At 45.3% G+C, this 16,846-nt stretch overlaps 1 long non-coding RNA gene across 1 annotated transcript in view; it reads right to left on the bottom strand.

The window, feature by feature from the left end:
* Positions 1-11,319, bottom strand: part of LOC109281686 (uncharacterized) — a 40,255-nt gene extending 28,936 nt beyond the window's left edge. Inside the window, exons 1-3 of the long non-coding RNA XR_002088441.1 lie at positions 11,233-11,319; positions 3,673-3,913; positions 2,867-3,027 (exon numbers count right to left, since the gene is read on the bottom strand). This is a non-coding gene — a long non-coding RNA (uncharacterized LOC109281686). The remainder of the gene's footprint in view (positions 1-2,866; positions 3,028-3,672; positions 3,914-11,232) is intronic.
* Between the last annotated feature and the right edge of the window lie 5,527 nt (positions 11,320-16,846).

Below are 16,846 nucleotides of genomic sequence, written 5' to 3'. Positions count from 1 at the left end.
ATCCAGAAAGGAAAAAAAAATGGTAAAAAGAGACAACACCACCATAACTCCAGTTCCCCAGAGACCAGCATAGCACCAATGTCTGGAAGGGCTATGAGTGAAAACAAAAGGATTCACAATTATAAAGCATGTGCCTTCAGGGAATTTGAATAAAAAGACAAGGACTGAGAGCTCACCTATGCAGAAAGTCTATTCTCCATAACTTTTATAACATATGTGATTTATTTGATTTCATAAAGGATACAGAAACCTGTCATAATACTGCTGAAAGACTATGACAATTGGAAGGAAGAGGTTTCTTGCAAAAAGAAAAAATCCTTTGAGCAGCATTGAGATATTTACCTATTGTGCAAAGGAGATATTGGATATTGCAGAAAAACTGATGTCTTTTCTAAAGAAGCCCATAGCTCCAAACAAAAACTAGATGTAAAACTTACACCTGTGCTGGTTTCCAAAAGAGATTTGAATTTAAAGAAGTCTGTGCATGGTTTGAACAGTAAATGGCGTGGGAGAAAGAACAAGAGTGCATGACCTGGCAGTAAGAATAAAGACTGAATGGGGTTGAGTAGTAAATGGCTCACAGGAAGATAGTAAAGGAACCATTAAATGCTCCAAGTCAAAAACAGGCTAAAGAGCTGTTGCTAAGAAAAAGTAAGAGGTCACCTAGGAATGGAAACTCATCATCTTCTGAAGTTTGTGAAACAGTCTGAGCTTGAGGCCAGAAGAGGCAAACCAGATGATATACAGAAAAAGTCAGGGTGAACCAGAGTCAAGCACCCTTGAAAATGTAAAAGGAAAAAGTCTTCCCAGGGTTTTTATAGAGTTAAGAGAGGGCAGATACTGGATGTTATGAAGGTTTAGGGCTGTGTATTACATTACACCAAGGGAAATTTAGGTTACACCAAGGAAGTGTTACACCAAGGGAAGTGTTTAGGTTACACCAAGGAAGTGTTACACCAAGGGAAGTTTAGGTTACATATTAGTAAAAGCTTTCTCACTAGGAGGGTAGTAAAGCAGTGGAACAGGTCACCCAAGAGAGGTTGTGGAACCTGTTTGTGGAGGTTTTTAAGACCGGGCTAGACGAAGCCTTGGCTGGGATGATCTAGTTGGGGCTGGTCCTGCTTTGAGTAGGGGTCTGGACTAGATGACCTCCTGAGGTCCCTTCCAACCATAATTTTCTATGATTCTATAATTTTCTATGATAAGTTTCACTTTGTTAACATAGGCTCAAGTGTATGACTGTTTATATGAGAGGCAAGTATTTCTTTGGGTGATAACTTTTATTGGACAAACTGTATAGCTGGAATAGAATTAGACAAACTTTCAAATGCAACACATTCTTCTTCTTGTCTGAGGAGAAAAGCAAGCACGGTGATAGGAAAAAGCAGTTTTCCCTGGAGCATCACAGCTACAACACTATTACATCACTCTAACACTATCACAGCATGACTGTTTAGAGACATATACATGTACTTGATAGGACTTCCAAATAGAGCCAGATGCATGACTGACTTTGAATGTGAGAGGGTTGAAGGATCCTTTGTATTCAGTCAGGAGATATAAGGGTCCTCTAAGCTCAGAATAGTTCCTAGCCCAGGTCTATCATCTACTTAGGAATAATGATGAGATAATGAGGAATGGAAAGTTATGCATCACTATAATGATTATAAAAAACACAGGTGGGAGTGAAAAATGCAGACTTATAACCAGATCATTTATCATAAGAGATGTTCCTAGTAGATTTAAATGTGTGGAAATATCCAGTTTGTGGTAGGCAGCCTGATAGTTGCTGTAGCCAGAGAGAAACTCACTGATGCAGAGTTTTTGGATTGGATAAGAAAGTTACATGAGAAATAATATTTTCTTTATATTAAAAAAGAATTGGTCCCAACACTGCTCTCACCGTGAAAGACCATCCTAATAATCATGACCCATGATGTTGCTGAGCTCAAGTAGCTCAAATAACATCATGCCACAGTCCACAAGGCTGCGTACAGGATTAAATGTTAAACCCCCTCACCCATACATTTTTCCCAGAGGGAAGGAAAGAAAGAGAGAGAGAGAGAGAGAGAAAGAGACTGGCTACTCCCATCATCCATTTTAAGAAACTGTGCTCATATATAAACAGGATCCAGGAAGACCCAATTGAGCACCCTGCATTGATTTACAAGCAATCTACCATGCTTGCACAGTTCTTTGGAACTCTCCAAATTAAAGTGTATCTCCCAGGAGGGCTGTTTTTACCCTTGGCTGTCATTTGGGATAGATGGCAAACTCCTGTTCCCTCTGTGCCTGGCCTGTGTGGAGTTCAAGCGCAGGTAGCCTTAGCCACTTTGTCCACTATGCTGAAGAGAAGGGGCCTATCTCTGGCCTCTGGTGTACTGTGAAATTAGCTTTGTCTATAAAAGATGGATCCAGGGTGTCCAAAATCCATAATATTTGGCATTTCCCTGAGAGGTCAAATAAGCTGTTTGCCAAATACAGACAATACCTCAGACAGAAAAAAAGAGGCATTAGGATTTCCCAACCAGAGTACAGGCAGGGGAAGAAAACTAAATCAATGCATTAGTTTCTGTAAGGAAGGAGGCAACCTTTTATGCAGAGATCAAAACAGTGAACTGAGCTGAAAGCAAATTTACTACCCTGCTTATGAACTCCCTGTGGGGGAAACTCAGACAGATCAAAGAGAAGCCTTGCAAGAGATCCTGACAAACTCAACTTCCCTCCTCACTTGCCATTTTATGAGGTTTTCTTCTGCATCTATCAATGAGGAAACAGCTCATGTGTATTGGATGTGAGAGAGCATCCCATAATCTGTGAAAATATCAGTATTTTCTTAGCTGCTCTCACCACTGCTGGCACCTACCTGGAGTCATACAGTTTGCTTGGCCAGTCCCAGGATCACTATCTGTATCAGATTCTGTGCTGCTTATGAGCAACAAAGATGAACCCTCCTCTGGGGAAGCTGAGAAGCAAGACTCCACCAGATTGGCACATCACAAAGGTGGTGGCAGCAAAGCCAAAATCCTACAGGCACAAAATATCAGAGGTCTGCATGAAAATTAAAAAGGTATATGAGGAACAGTGAAGAAACCATTTCTGAGGGGGTTAGTTCATATTGCCTGGGTCCCATTGATCATTCCCCTGTGAAGCACATGTGCAACAATTGTCCATCATAGGGAACCAAAGCTGGTGATTAATCGAGACAGCGATGCTTAAAAGAATGAAATATAACCAAACCAATATCCAACAGAAAGTCACTTATGATAAAAGGGTCATCACAAAAGATTTTAAAATGATAACTTGTGGTTTTAAGAACAGCCAGATTATGGAAACACCTTTTACAGTTGTTTCTCTGGGGCTGAGCAATTGCAGGGAAAATTTCTTTATCAAAAAACTGCTGAAAAACACTGGGTAAACTCTGTGATGCCCAAGATTCTCATGCAGTTTTATAGCTAATGTCTAAAGAATTGCAAATCTCTCAAATGTATTGAGGGTTAGCCACACATTTAATAATGACCAGTTGTTGCTACTTATAAGGGACCCAGGCTGAGGAGCTGCGCTGGAATGGGGCCTGTGCGCCACACACTCAACAGGTGTCTCACTCTCTTGCTTTCAAATCTTTCCTGCCCTGACTTGATGTAGTTGGAAAGAAGTATAAGGAGGTAGGACCTGCTCAAAGAGAGTTGGCTGAAGTTGGCATAGGTCGATGTCTTCTGTGGGGCTCCTCCTCCCCTATACTCCACCTTTTCCACTCAGAGTTCCAGTTGGTGCTGGACACTCAAATCTGGCTGTCCTGAGTGACTGCCTTGCATCTCAGGTGGAGAAAGAAGCAGCCAGGTTGTCCAGAGTCAATGTGTTTCAGCTATTCTCACTGGATTTTACTGCAAGGTCAGGATCAGCTGGGCATGGTCTGTGTAAAGAAGCAAATAAACCAATAAGAACACAAATGACCATGCCCTAGGCTCTTCTTTCACCCTCTGGACACCTTGGTCTCCCTTTCGCAGGCAATCCAAGTCCCAAAGGAGTTGCCCTGTATTTGCTCAGTCTGTATGGGACTGCTTGTCCTAGGCAGGCCCTTGAGTAATGTGGGGCCAGGGGAGTCACAAACTCCAGCTTAGCCCCTAGAGGTACGTAGCTTCTCCTGGCACCATGATGATCCGACATGTTTGGGAAGCTCAGATGCTCAATGTCTCTGCAAAATCCCCTGCCTCCATAGGGAAACATGAAGATAGTCCTCATCTGTCCATGTGTTCTCCCCCATCCTAGGGTCAGTACATACTTACATATGGGTTTCTGGGCCGGCATGAGCCAGTCCAGCCCCTTGCTCACCCCCACATGCCTGGCTGCTGCCAGCAGGTGTTAGGAGCCCCTGAGGGGCTCATTATCCCCTGCAGCTGTTGCCTCCAGGCCCCAGGCAGAGCTTTGTGCACCAGCTGCCTGCTCCCTCTCTGGGCTGCAGACTGAGCCCATGTGGGACTGGGGTTCGGATCCCCACCCTGATCCAGGCACAGAGCCCAGGGAATGCTTCCAAGTACTGGCTGCCTGTCCAGCAGTGCAGCAGAGTCTCACTGTTTCCCTGCAAGCCCGGCTGGGGATCTGCCGCCTGTGAGGCGTGCCGGCTGCTGCCATCCCAATGAGTACAGGCCTTGGCTGAGCCCATGCTACACCACTGAATAAAATAAGTGTGATCATTATAGATGATTTGTTGGACTCTGTTTGTGAAAGAGGTGAAACTGAGACAGCAAGGATGTGCACTACCAGAATCCGAGTATTACATACATAGTTTGGAATATATTGTGCCTGGGGTCAGAGGGTGTCGGGGAGGGAAAAACTTCACAGTTAACCTAAACACTACAGACATTAAAAAAGCCCCTGGCAAAAGTCCTCTATTGAGCTTTACTTAAAGACTATAAGTTAGAGCAGGACTGAACAGAACAGAATAGAACAGATGCACCTCCCAGGAGACTGCCAGAGCAGCCTCCCTCTCCAACCCTGCTCCCACCACCAGCTGGCAACTGTCAGTAGCAGCTGGGTGGGGAGAGAGGTGGGGACAGAGCCCCTGTGCTTGCAGCTCCTGGCTGTAGCTGTCAAGAGGTTGGGTTGGGGGGAGGTTGGGGAGAGGAGGAAGCCCCTGTGCCTTGCACTGTCCCACAGATTGCTGGGTCAGGTCTTGGTGGGGGGCAGGCTGGGTCCACATGGCAGGAGGCCTTCTTTCCCCACCCCCAGTTCCCAGCACAGCCAAAAGCCAGGCCAAGCAGCCTCATGCTGCAGCTGCTCGCTGCAATTGTCAGAAGGCTTGGGCAGGGGGTGGGGGAAGAGACCCCCCCTACCACATGGACCCAGCCCAGCCCAGCCCTTCCCTGACCCCTGAGCCAGCAAGCTGTGGGGGGCCTTCATGGCAGGAGGGGATGCATGCCTCCCACCTCCCCACTACTCAGCCGTGCAGGTTGGAGACAGAGGCTTTTCAGTCTCTGTGATAGCCCAGGGCAGGGCTGTGTTGGTGCTCGTCTACTCAGATGAGGCTAGCAAGCTGCCCAGCAAGGGGCCCCTAGGCTGTCAGGGAACACGACCTACCTCAATTCATGCTGGATGTGGTAAAGACATTTGATAAAGTGTTTTAACCAAAAGCACTTTAGTCTGATACCACATCCATCCACAATGGGATCCACCATTTTTAAAGCACTTTATGTACTTTGAGCAGCTGTTCTGTTATGGCTGCAAAGCACTTTCTGCATGCTTAATGTGTGTTAAGTGTAACGTCTGTACCTAGCCCAAGTATACAGATATTTTTCAGAACCCTGGAAGGAAGTTACAGGTAGCAACCCTGGCATGGAAAACATACCCTGGCAAATCCCAATTCCATCTAGAACAGCGGTGGACAAAATGCGGTCCGTGGGCTGGATGCGGCCTGCCAAGCCATTCTATGTGGCCCACGGGGCCCCTAAAACATTTAGAAAATTAATATTAATCTGCCCTGGGCTGCGTGTCATGCATCCCTCGATGGCTTGTCAAAACTCAAAGTGGCCCTCCGCCCAAAATAATTGCCCACCTCTGATCTAGAACCTTTTGAAGATGCTATCAAAAAGCTTTAAGTTTACCTGGTGAAAGATTTACATGCTTCTACACCACAAAGTTATAGATGTAAAAACAAGATTTTCTCACCAGACTGGACAGTAATTTATACTTTGGGGAATGTAAGAAAAGGAGGAAAGAAGGGTACACATGTGCAGAAACACCTTCCTCCCCCTCCCCTCCCCCCCCCACACAGTCTATAGAAAAAATATAGATTATTGGCAGACTTATTTTAGAACTGCTGTCTGATAACATGCCTGGTAGTGTGAAGAGAAACCTGCCCTTTTCAAAGTTTCTTATCAAATCCATTCACTCCCCCACTGCTCCACCTCCAGAACATAGGAATGCTCCACTGGGTTCAGCCTCTGATGCCTTACTAATGGCCATCTGAGAAATAGCTCTCAACAGTATAAAGGGAAACATAGCTTTGACACAGAAGCAAGTGTGCCTGCTAAAAGAGTGATGGAAATTCATAAGAGCTCTGTCTAATAAAAGGTTCTCTTTCACAAGAAAGAAGCAGCTGGTGCAACAACCTAGACCAGAGGTTTCATCATACCACAGTTAAGTTTTGCTTACAATTGATAACAGGGCTTTTGACTAATTAACTGAATATTTGGGGTGGGACTGTCATACCTAGGTACCAGTTTGAGCAATTAAGTGCTCCTCCAAGTGCAGACAAAAACACGAGACTTACAGTGATATGCTTACTGGGTGCTGAAATGAAGGACTTTCTCCAAAGAGCAGGTTTAACAGAATATGAAAGAGCTAAACTTTACACAGCTGTGTTTCAAAAATAGCTAGCCTACATGAATTAGGGTTATGTGGAAAAAGGAAAAAGATGTCTCTTCCTACCAGAATAGGAGAATAGGGTGACTCACAAACTCCTAGAAACATCAAAGAATCACAACCAAGTTATTCTGGAAGGGTTGGACCCTGGGAATAAGCATTAAAATAAAACTGTCCAACTATCATTACATATATTGAGCCAGAATAAAAATAACATTTCTTCTTGGCATGATAAGGGGGCTTTGTGTACAAAATGTCAGTTGTTAATGGATCCAGCGTGTTTGATTTAGTCAAGGGAATCAGCCAGGCTTATCTTGTCTGTACCAAATGCACAACTTAGGGCTGGGATGTTTTTCTGAAAGCTGTAGCTGAACTGAGCACACTCCTTTATTATAGGCAACACTGGTAACATATGAAAATGTCTGCCAGACTCAAGACTTGATCAAGAGGCTTTACTGCCACTTACTTTTTTGTCTCCTAAACACTGAAAATGGCTTAAGTCCTAAAAGATTGGCTTGGTCCCATTTTGAAAGGTTGTGGTTTGAAATCCTTAATATTTCCATTCTTGCTTTAATTGGTTTTAATCTATATTTTACTATTCAACTTGACTATCTAGGTCAGGGGTGAGCAAAATGGCAGATCTGGCCAGCGGCTGGACTCCATTTCCCAGCAGCCCCCACCTGTGTTGCTGTGGCTAGTTTCCATGGGAGACCCCAGCAGAGGGGGCGGTGATAGCAGGGGACCACCCCAAACTGTCATGTGGGATTGCTGCAGACCATTAGCATCAATGACTTCTCTCAGCCTTCTCAATGACCTCCCTACCCTTTTTTCATTGATGCACTTGTTGATCTTCTCCTAGCTTGGCTTATCTCAGTCCTCAAGGAGGGTGCACAGACCTCATGGAGGGTGCACAGCTGAGTGGGGAGCTGCTCCAGGGTCGGGATCCTGTGACAGTGAAAGTGTGGTCCAGAACCAGGGTAGAGCTATAATCTGCTGCCTGCACACCCTTGCCTGTGGCATGCGGGCAGTGGGTTGGGGTTCTGCCCTGGCTCCAGACCATGCTGTCACCACCACAAGACCCTGGCCCTGGAGCAGCTCCCCACCCAGCTGCACACCCTGCCAGTGCTGCTGGGGTTGGTCTTCATGGAAACCCTGGCCCTGTGCTGTCATAGTACTGCCACTGCCGGGTTCTCCATGGAAACCAGTTGCAGGGATGCAAGCAGGGGCTGCTGGGAAATGGAGTCTACTGCAGGCTCAATCTGGCCCATGAGTTGGACTTTGCCCACCCCTGATCTAGGTTTAATATCTTTGAACTGATGGTGGTAAAAGGAAAAAATAATAAAAGATAGACACCAGTTTATCTTTCAAACGCAACCCAATAAGGGACACGTATTTTAAAAAAATAATGATGAAATTCATGGCAGAAGCATATGTCGGGGCTTCTTGAAACATGCTTTGACCAGGTCTACACATTCAAGCTTTTAGACTTAATTTTTACAAATCACATCGCCATTCAACTGTTTTGCACTAAAGTACTTAGAATATGGTTTTAGAATTTGTTTAAAAGATAAGTTCTTGCTATGATGTTAAAAAAAACCCAACAAACCCTACACCTCCACACAGTAATATCTGCAGGCAACAGGGTGGGGATCTTATGATTGTCTATTTTACCATATGGCTTTGCAGGCATTTTTGCTTAAAAGTATCATATTACTTGTTTGAGAGAAAGTAGCCTTGTTAATGGAGGGGAAAATTAAAAACCCTCTCACGTGGCCACGCTTTGTTAGGTACACAGCAACCCAGGGTTTGCCTGGTTGCGTGTGTGGGTGGGTGTTGACCACCATGCATCCAGAACAGCCTGTCATCTAAGAACCAGTCACTAGGAAACAGGTTTTGTCCAAGAAATCCCTATTAGTGAAACAGTTTACTGAGGATATGAGATGGCTGGATGATACCCATATCTGCATGCAGTGAATCAAGTGTATTTGATAACCCTAGGAATGGCAGGACATTGACAGTATCCTCACCTGCCTGCTTTACTTGTGGCAGGTTAGGTTGTTCTCAGTGTTTTGGGTCAATGTGTCTTATAGGTGTTCAACAGGTTGCATAGATTTCATAGATTTTTAAATGCCACCGGACGCGTTGGCAGCAACTGGGGGGTGGGGTGCAAGTGGCATCTGCCCGCACAAGCCAGCAGCGGCTTCGACGGCTGCCAATCTTAAAGGGGGCACGTGCCTCCCCATCTGCCCCATTCATCAACTATAGGTACTGATAAACACTTTGTTCTTTCTATGGATGGGTGTAGAAAAGTCTCTCACAATCTATTATTTTACAATATCCACAAGTAGATACAAAAATGACCCCCATAATATCTGCAAGCAAGAGAACTTTTCTTGTGTGAACAGGGGATACCTCCAAAATATTGGCTAGTTCCTTGGTGGCAGAAAATGTACAAGTACCATTGGAAGCTTCAAATCTACCTGTTCTACTTGCAGATTCATAGATTATGACAAACTCGGAGGACCGAGCTAACTATAGCTCTGTTCATACGTTCCAGTAATTTGGTGTGGTTGACTAGCCCAGTTATGCGAACAGACTACGTTTCTTAGTCCTAGAAGACATTTCAAAAAGGGTGCCATCACAGATACTATGACTGCAAAACTTAACTTCCATTAACCTGACTTCAAGGACCCCTGGAGGTCCACAACTTAACTACTATTGTAGACTGTATTCCAAAATGGTGTTTTGTGGGAAAAGCCCACTGTTTGCCTTGCTAGAAAAAGTGATAAAGAAGCCTTCACCATTCATTTTTTCTCTCACCTTCAATAGAGAGTAATGATTTCCTTTGTATCTGAATGTTGGAGTGTTGACAGGCTTCCACTCAGCTGTTTAATTTACTGTGCCAACCGAGCCATCACACAAAGCATTGCTCTTTTTCTTTCCTTAACTTTTCTTGAAGTAGATCAAAAACTTCCCCCTAGAAGTAGCTTTCATCACAGTGAAAACAGCAATAGGTCTGCCACCAATACTTAAATAATATTGCAGATTGTTACCCTTTATAAACCTGGATAAAACATCAATGTGGCAGAAAGTGTTGTTGGTCCTAAAATATTTCCATATCTGAGATTTCCAAGGTCTATTAAATCATTCCACAAGCCCAGCAGTGACTTTGTTCATGGTGGCATAACAGTATAACATCATTTAAATAAATTTTTTACAGACTTGTTAAAAAAAAAAATTTTACTTGCACATTTTGGGATACTTGCCCTTCACTAAGAATACATTTAAAAGGCCGTGGGTACTTCACCACCCACCTCGCTTTTCAAGCTAAAGGCCCAGGCATTTTTACACATGTGCATCTGCCACTGGTAAACCCATTTTCGTGCTGGGGACCTGCTGCATATATCCACCAAGTCAGCCTGCCACTGTGCATTAGTGCCTCAGCAACTGCAACAATCTTGCTTCTTTTAAAATCACAGGCTTGTGAGAAGTGCAAGCACCCTGGTCTCAAAGCTCTGCTGTTACTGGTTATTTTAGTCACAGAACTACTATGGATTTCTGGCCACTTTGGAAGGGGGCATCCTTATTTTTTTCTTCTTTCTCCCAAGCTCCTAGCCTTGCTAGAGGTGAAATACATTCTCTTGAAAAGAGCCTCCCCATAGACTTGTCTAATGTTTTATTCATATTAGCAAATATGGTCAGGGGAATATGGCCAGTTAATTAATGATTTTATTGCAGTTAATGAATAGTATCTATATATTTTATATTATTAACTAATACTACTAATAAAAGCATATTGGTGTGTCCCATTATTACTACTATAATTAATTTCACACATTGTCAATTAATTTTATATATTACAAATTGTGCTGTAATTACATTTTGACAAGCCTAATTATCAAATTAATCATCACTCTGAGGAATCATCCACTCCAAATTACATCTACTTTACTTGCTCTGCAAGTTTCTGTAAGAGTTTTGAAGCAATAGGGCACATTCTGATTTTTCAAAAAAGATAGTACGACATAAAATCAATATGTAACATAATTTAAGTTGGCTAAAGTGAGATACCTCAGAATGAAATTGTTAGTGTGGCATCCTAAATGGCAGGGTGTCTTTTTATTGCTGCCCTGCTGGGATCAGTTCTTAGTTTAGCATTAGTCACTATTTTTATCAATAAACTAGAAGAAAATGTAAAGCGATCCCTTTTGCAGCCACTGAATATAGCACACAAAGTGGAGTGCTGGTAAACAGCTATGAGGCCAGGTGGCTGAGTGATCTGGATCACTAGGTAAGCTGAAAGCAAACAACATTTTAATACAGTCAGGTGCAAGATCTTACATTTAGAAATAGAATGAAGGTCACACTTACATGATAAAGGGACACACACCAGAAAGTAGCGACTTTGAAGTAGGCTGACCATATGGAAATCCTGGAAAACCGGGACAACACCTAGGAAATCTGGGACACTGCCCACCCTCCACCCACCCCAACCTGTTACAAACTAGCGCAGTCGGGTCTGCATGTCAAGCAGGCAGCAGTGCCTGCCTGCCCACCTGCAAGGCACTCTGCACTGCTCCAACTCCTGACCAGACTGTGCCCTGTGCCCTTGTCTTTCTAGGACACCCATTATAATTCCCAGCAGCTGGCTGGGACCAGTGTCTAAAATCCGAGACTGTCCCAACTAAAACAGGACATATGCTCACCCTACCCTGAAGGGGATTCTAGGCAGAGGCACAGTAGAGCAGCTCTGCTCCCCCATTCTTGCCTCACCTTCCAGTTACACTACTGACTCTAGATACCATACCTGTACTAACTGGTACAGCAATCCTCATATGTGTATTATCCAGGGTGTGAAATATGGGTGGAGGCTCAGGGGGGACTGAGCCTCCCATAAGAGATGAGAGCTCCCCATAAGCCCCCACATAAGAGCCAAGAGCCCCCCCTGGGAGATAAGAGCTCCTGGCCCACCCTGCGTCTTTCTAAGCAGCTCAGGCTGCTGCAGTGGTGGCGGCAGTGGCTCCTTCCGTCTTCCAGCTGCCACTGCTGCAGATCCCCCCAGGGGTCGGAGTATAATTCAAACCTGGTATTATCAAGGGGATATCAAGCAAGTCTACTAGAGATAGTATTGCCTCTATATACAACACTTTGTTTTTAAGTAGGGACACCAAATGAGACAACAAACCACATAGTTGGAAAGAGTTTTGGTTGATCCAGAAAAGAGCTGTGATTGATGTAAAGTTTGGAGAACATGCCTCATGCTTAAGCATCAATCACAGATTACACTCTGCAGAGAAGCAACTTGCTTATAGTAAAAGGCAGAAGATAACCAGAATAAAATGGTTGTTAGTCTACTATGCAAAGGCCTAACAAGGGTGTAGGAGTCTCTAGAAGCTGAAACCAGAAACGGTACACATTTTTAACAGCAAACGTAATTTCCAAAAGTTAACTAAATAAATGTAGAAGATTGTCCACCATGTGGTGTCATAAAAGCAGTATCAAATATTTTTTCTAGAAGACAGGAGAGGGAAATTGAAGCTGCTTCTCTTCCGTCAAGCTTTTCTAAACAAAGGGTGAAATCAGGAGGGTTCTGCTATAGACTTCAGTGCAGTCTTGTACTCCTATTTCATTCTACATGTTCTCTCATTGAAAAGGTGAGCTGTCAAATCAATTGAATAACAACTCCCATGATGAACAGCCACAGTTTAGAGATGAATAATGTAAAAAACTAATCATTTCAGAAAACATTAGAATGTCACGCTGCACAGGATAATATGTGCATATATATAATATTTCATGTCTTCAATAAATAAGCATATACATAAATGGCTTAAATACTTTTGTTCAGTTGAGAAAAGATCTTAAGCTGGGGTGGGCAATTATTTCTGCTGGAGGGCCACTTAACGAGTTTTGGTGAGCTGTTGAGGGCTGCAAGGGTAACCTTGCCCCTTGATAGGTGCCCTGCCCCTTTCCTACCATCTTGGGACCAGAAGTCCTGCCCTAGCCCTTGACCTTTGCCACCAGAAGTCCCTCCCCTTGCTCCAGAAGTACTTGTTTTGGGAGGGCGGGGGTTGCCATCTTGAAACCAGAAAAAAACCAACAAATAATACACTAAAAAAATCTAGCATCTACTATAATTGTATTACAAAAATATTTTTGCCTTGATTTATGTGTGTTTGCATAGTGTATCTAGAGGTGATTGCATAACAGCTCAAAATACAGTCTTATTGTGTATGATCAGGTATGGGGGTGCTGTGTGTGGGAAGTGGGTATGGTGGGTGGGAGATGGGTGTGGAGGGGGTGTGGGTGCAGGGTATGTGGTTGGGGTGGGAGTATGGGATGGTGTGGGTATGTGTACTAAATAAATGAGCAGTAACCACTGTGCAGTAGCATCTCATGTAGACGTGCCTAGTGGGTCCTAGGGATGAGCCCAGGATAACCCCATGGCTCTGGAGCACATCAGCAGACTTATATAGGGTATGGCAAGCTGAGCCCCACACTCCCCAGGACATAACCCCCCAGGATGGACAAGCCCTGTGTCTGGTACTCCTACAACAGATTTCAGGACCAGCACTGCTGACCCCCTCCCAACACAACACACACTTCCTTTCCAGATCTCCATCTAATGGAAACTTTGGGTTTAAATCTACTTCTTCAGGGACACAGAACAAAGAGAGCAAATAGAAGAAGCAGCTTTACAAACATGTCTAAATACAATAACACTTCACTTTAGATATCACAAACAACACATAGATCCAGACAAAGTAAAATGAAATTTTCCATGTCTCCCTGTGCCAGGTTCCTCACCACTACTCTGCAGCATTCTCTTTAGAGTCCTTCAAAGAGCCCAGGATCCTCTTTACCCAGGTCATAGCTTCTCATGCAAATCATGGAGTCACAGTCAGAAGTTTCCCTCCTACCAGCCTCCAGGTCAGCATCTTTTGATCTTGGCTGGTCACTCAGTAAGAAAGGGATCCTGCAAACTACAAAAGTTTACCCCTTTTTGTTCCTCTCTCTTGCCTAAAACATCCTCTGTCTCTGACTACTCCCCAAGTAGCTCAGGCTCTGGATTTTAAGACCAATGTCTTTGTTCTCCTGTTTGGGGATATTCCACTCTCCAAGCTGAAGTCCTTTCCAACAAGATTGGTCAGACTGCTTTTTCTAGGCTTTAGTCATGCCATTGCTCCAAGATGCTTTCAGTTGAATGGGATCAAAGATTAAGGACTCTCCATTGTTTCTGTTCTCTAGGAGGTAAATGGCACAGTCCTGGCAGCAAATGGTGAATTCTTCATGCAAATCCCCTCACCCCAGTAGTAGACCAATCTATTGTAGGCCCCCTCTACACATTACAGGTATTGCACAATTAACTGGTTAATGGCACAATTACCATAAAACCAGCTACACATGCAAAGTATGTGGGAAGAAAGGGGGGGGGGGGTTGCACTTTATGTCAGTGAGCAATATACATCAACCCTCATCAAGACAGAATCCAAGGTTGAGGAAGTAGAAGGATTGTGGGTTAGGCTACATGGGGGGCAAGGAGAAAGGGATTTGGTGGTAGGGGTCTGCTACAGACCCCCACACCAAGGGGAAGAAATAGATGCGGGGCTCGTGAGGCAACTCTCGGAGACCATAAAAGCTAAAGAGGCGGTAGTCACGGGGGACCTAAACTACCCGGACATCTGCTGGGAGACGCAGACAGCAAGGTCCCATCGCTCACGCAGGTTTCTAACCTGTGTACAGGACCTCCACCTGACACAGGAGGTGCATGGTCCCACTAGGGGGAATGCCATACTGGATCTGGTATTGGCAACAGGGGATGACATGATAGGGGACCTCCAGATAGGTAGCCATTTGGGAGACAGTGATCACCTAATAATAGAATTCAACATAAGACGGCGAGTGGGTAAGGTAACTAGTAGGGTGAAAGTGCTAGACTTTCGGAAAGCTGATCTCAATGCACTCAGGCGATTAGTCAAGGACGCACTGCAGAGTAGGAGTTTTGAAGGGATGGGAGCCCAAGGAGGGTGGCTGTGCCTTAAGGAAACGATCCTTCGGGCACAAAGCAAGACGATCCCCGAGCAAGGCAAAAGAGGGAAAGGGGCCAGGAGGCTTCCATGGCTGACCAGAGAAATCCAGGGCAGCCTAAGGGCCAAAAGGGGAGCACATAAAAAGTGGAAACAAGGTGAGATCACTAAAGATGAATATACCTCGGCTGCTCGTGCTTGTAGGGAGGCAGTTAGACGGGCCAAAGCTACCATGGAGCTGAGGATGGCAACCCAAGTAAAAGACAACAAGAAATTGCTTTTTAGATATATTGGGAGTAAAAGGAAGGCCAAGGGAGGAATAGGACCCCTGCTAAATGGGCAGAAACAATTGGTGACAGACAGGGGGGACAAGGCTGAAATCCTCAACGAGTTCTTTGCCTCAGTGTTCCTAAGCGAGGGGCACGACAAGGCTCTCACTGGGGTTGTAGAGAGGCAGCAGCAAGGCACCAGACTACCATACGTAGACCCTGAGATGGTGCAGAGTCACTTGGAAGAACTGGATGCCTTTAAGTCGGCAGGCCTGGATGAGCTCCGTCCGAGGGTGCTGAAGGCACTGGCCGACATCATTGCAGAGCCACTGGCGGGAATATTCGAACGCTCATGGCGCACGGGCCAAGTCCCGGAGGACTGGAAAAGGGCTAACGTGGTCCCCATTTTCAAAAAGGGGAGGAAGGAGGACCCGGGCAACTATAGGCCAGTCAGTCTCACCTCCATCCTTGGTAAAGTCTTTGAAAAAATTATCAAGGCTCACATTTGTGAGAGCCCGGCAGGGCAAATTATGCTGAGGGGAAACCAGTACGAGTTTGTGGTGGGCAGATCGTGCCTGACCAATCTAGTCTCTTTCTATGACCAGGTTACGAAACGCCTGGACACAGGAGGAGGGGTGGATGTCGTATACTTAGACTTCAGGAAGGCCTTCGATACGGTATCCCACCCCATACTGGTGATCAAGTTAAGAGGCTGTGACTTGGATGACTACACAGTCCGGTGGGTAGTGAATTGGCTAGAGGTTCGCACCCAGAGAGTCGTGGTAGATGGGTCGGTCTCGACCTGGAAGGGTGTGGGCAGTGGGGTCCCGCAGGGCTCGGTACTTGGACCGATACTCTTTAATGTCTTCATCAGTGACTTGGACGAGGGAGTCAAATGTACTCTGTCCAAGTTTGCAGATGACACAAAGCTATGGGGAGAAGTGGACACGCCGGAGGGCAGGGAACAGCTGCAGGCAGACCTGGATAGGTTGGACAAGTGGGCAGAAAACAACAGGATGCAGTTCAACAAGGAGAAATGCAAAGTGCTGCACCTAGGGAGGAAAAATGTCCAGCACACCTACAGCCTAGGGAATGATCTGCTGCGTGGCACAGAGGTGGAAAGGGATCTTGGAGTCCTAGTGGACTCCAAGATGAACATGAGCCGGCAGTGTGACGAAGCCATCAGAAAAGCCAATGGCACTTTATCGTGCATCAGCAGATGCATGACAAATAGGTCCAAGGAGGTGATACTTCCCCTCTATCGGGCGCTGGTCAGACCGCAGTTGGAGTAATGCGTGCAATTCTGGGCGCCGCACTTCAAGAAGTATGCGGATAACCTGGAGAGGGTCCAGAGAAGGGCAACTCATATGGTCAGGGGCCTGCAGACCAAGCCCTACGAGTAGAGACTAGAGAAACTGGACCTTTTCAGCCTCCGCAAGAGAAGGTTGAGAGGTGACCTTGTGGCTGCCGTTAAGTTCATCACAGGGGCACAGAAGGGAGTTGGTGAGTATTTATTCACCAAGGCACCCCCGGGGGTTACAAGAAACAATGGCCACAAGCTAGCAGAGAGCAGATTTAGACTGGACATTAGGAAGAACTTCTTCACAGTTCGAGTGGCCAAAGTCTTGAACGGGCTCCCAAGGGAGGTGGTGCTCTCCCCTACCCTGGGGGTCTTCAAGAGGAGGTTAG

This window comes from Alligator mississippiensis, chromosome 2 (genome assembly GCF_030867095.1).
Source record: "Alligator mississippiensis isolate rAllMis1 chromosome 2, rAllMis1, whole genome shotgun sequence".
Classification (NCBI taxonomy): domain Eukaryota; kingdom Metazoa; phylum Chordata; order Crocodylia; family Alligatoridae; genus Alligator; species Alligator mississippiensis.
Note: the sequence above shows the minus strand (reverse complement) of the source record. Positions and strands in the feature narration are given on the sequence as shown.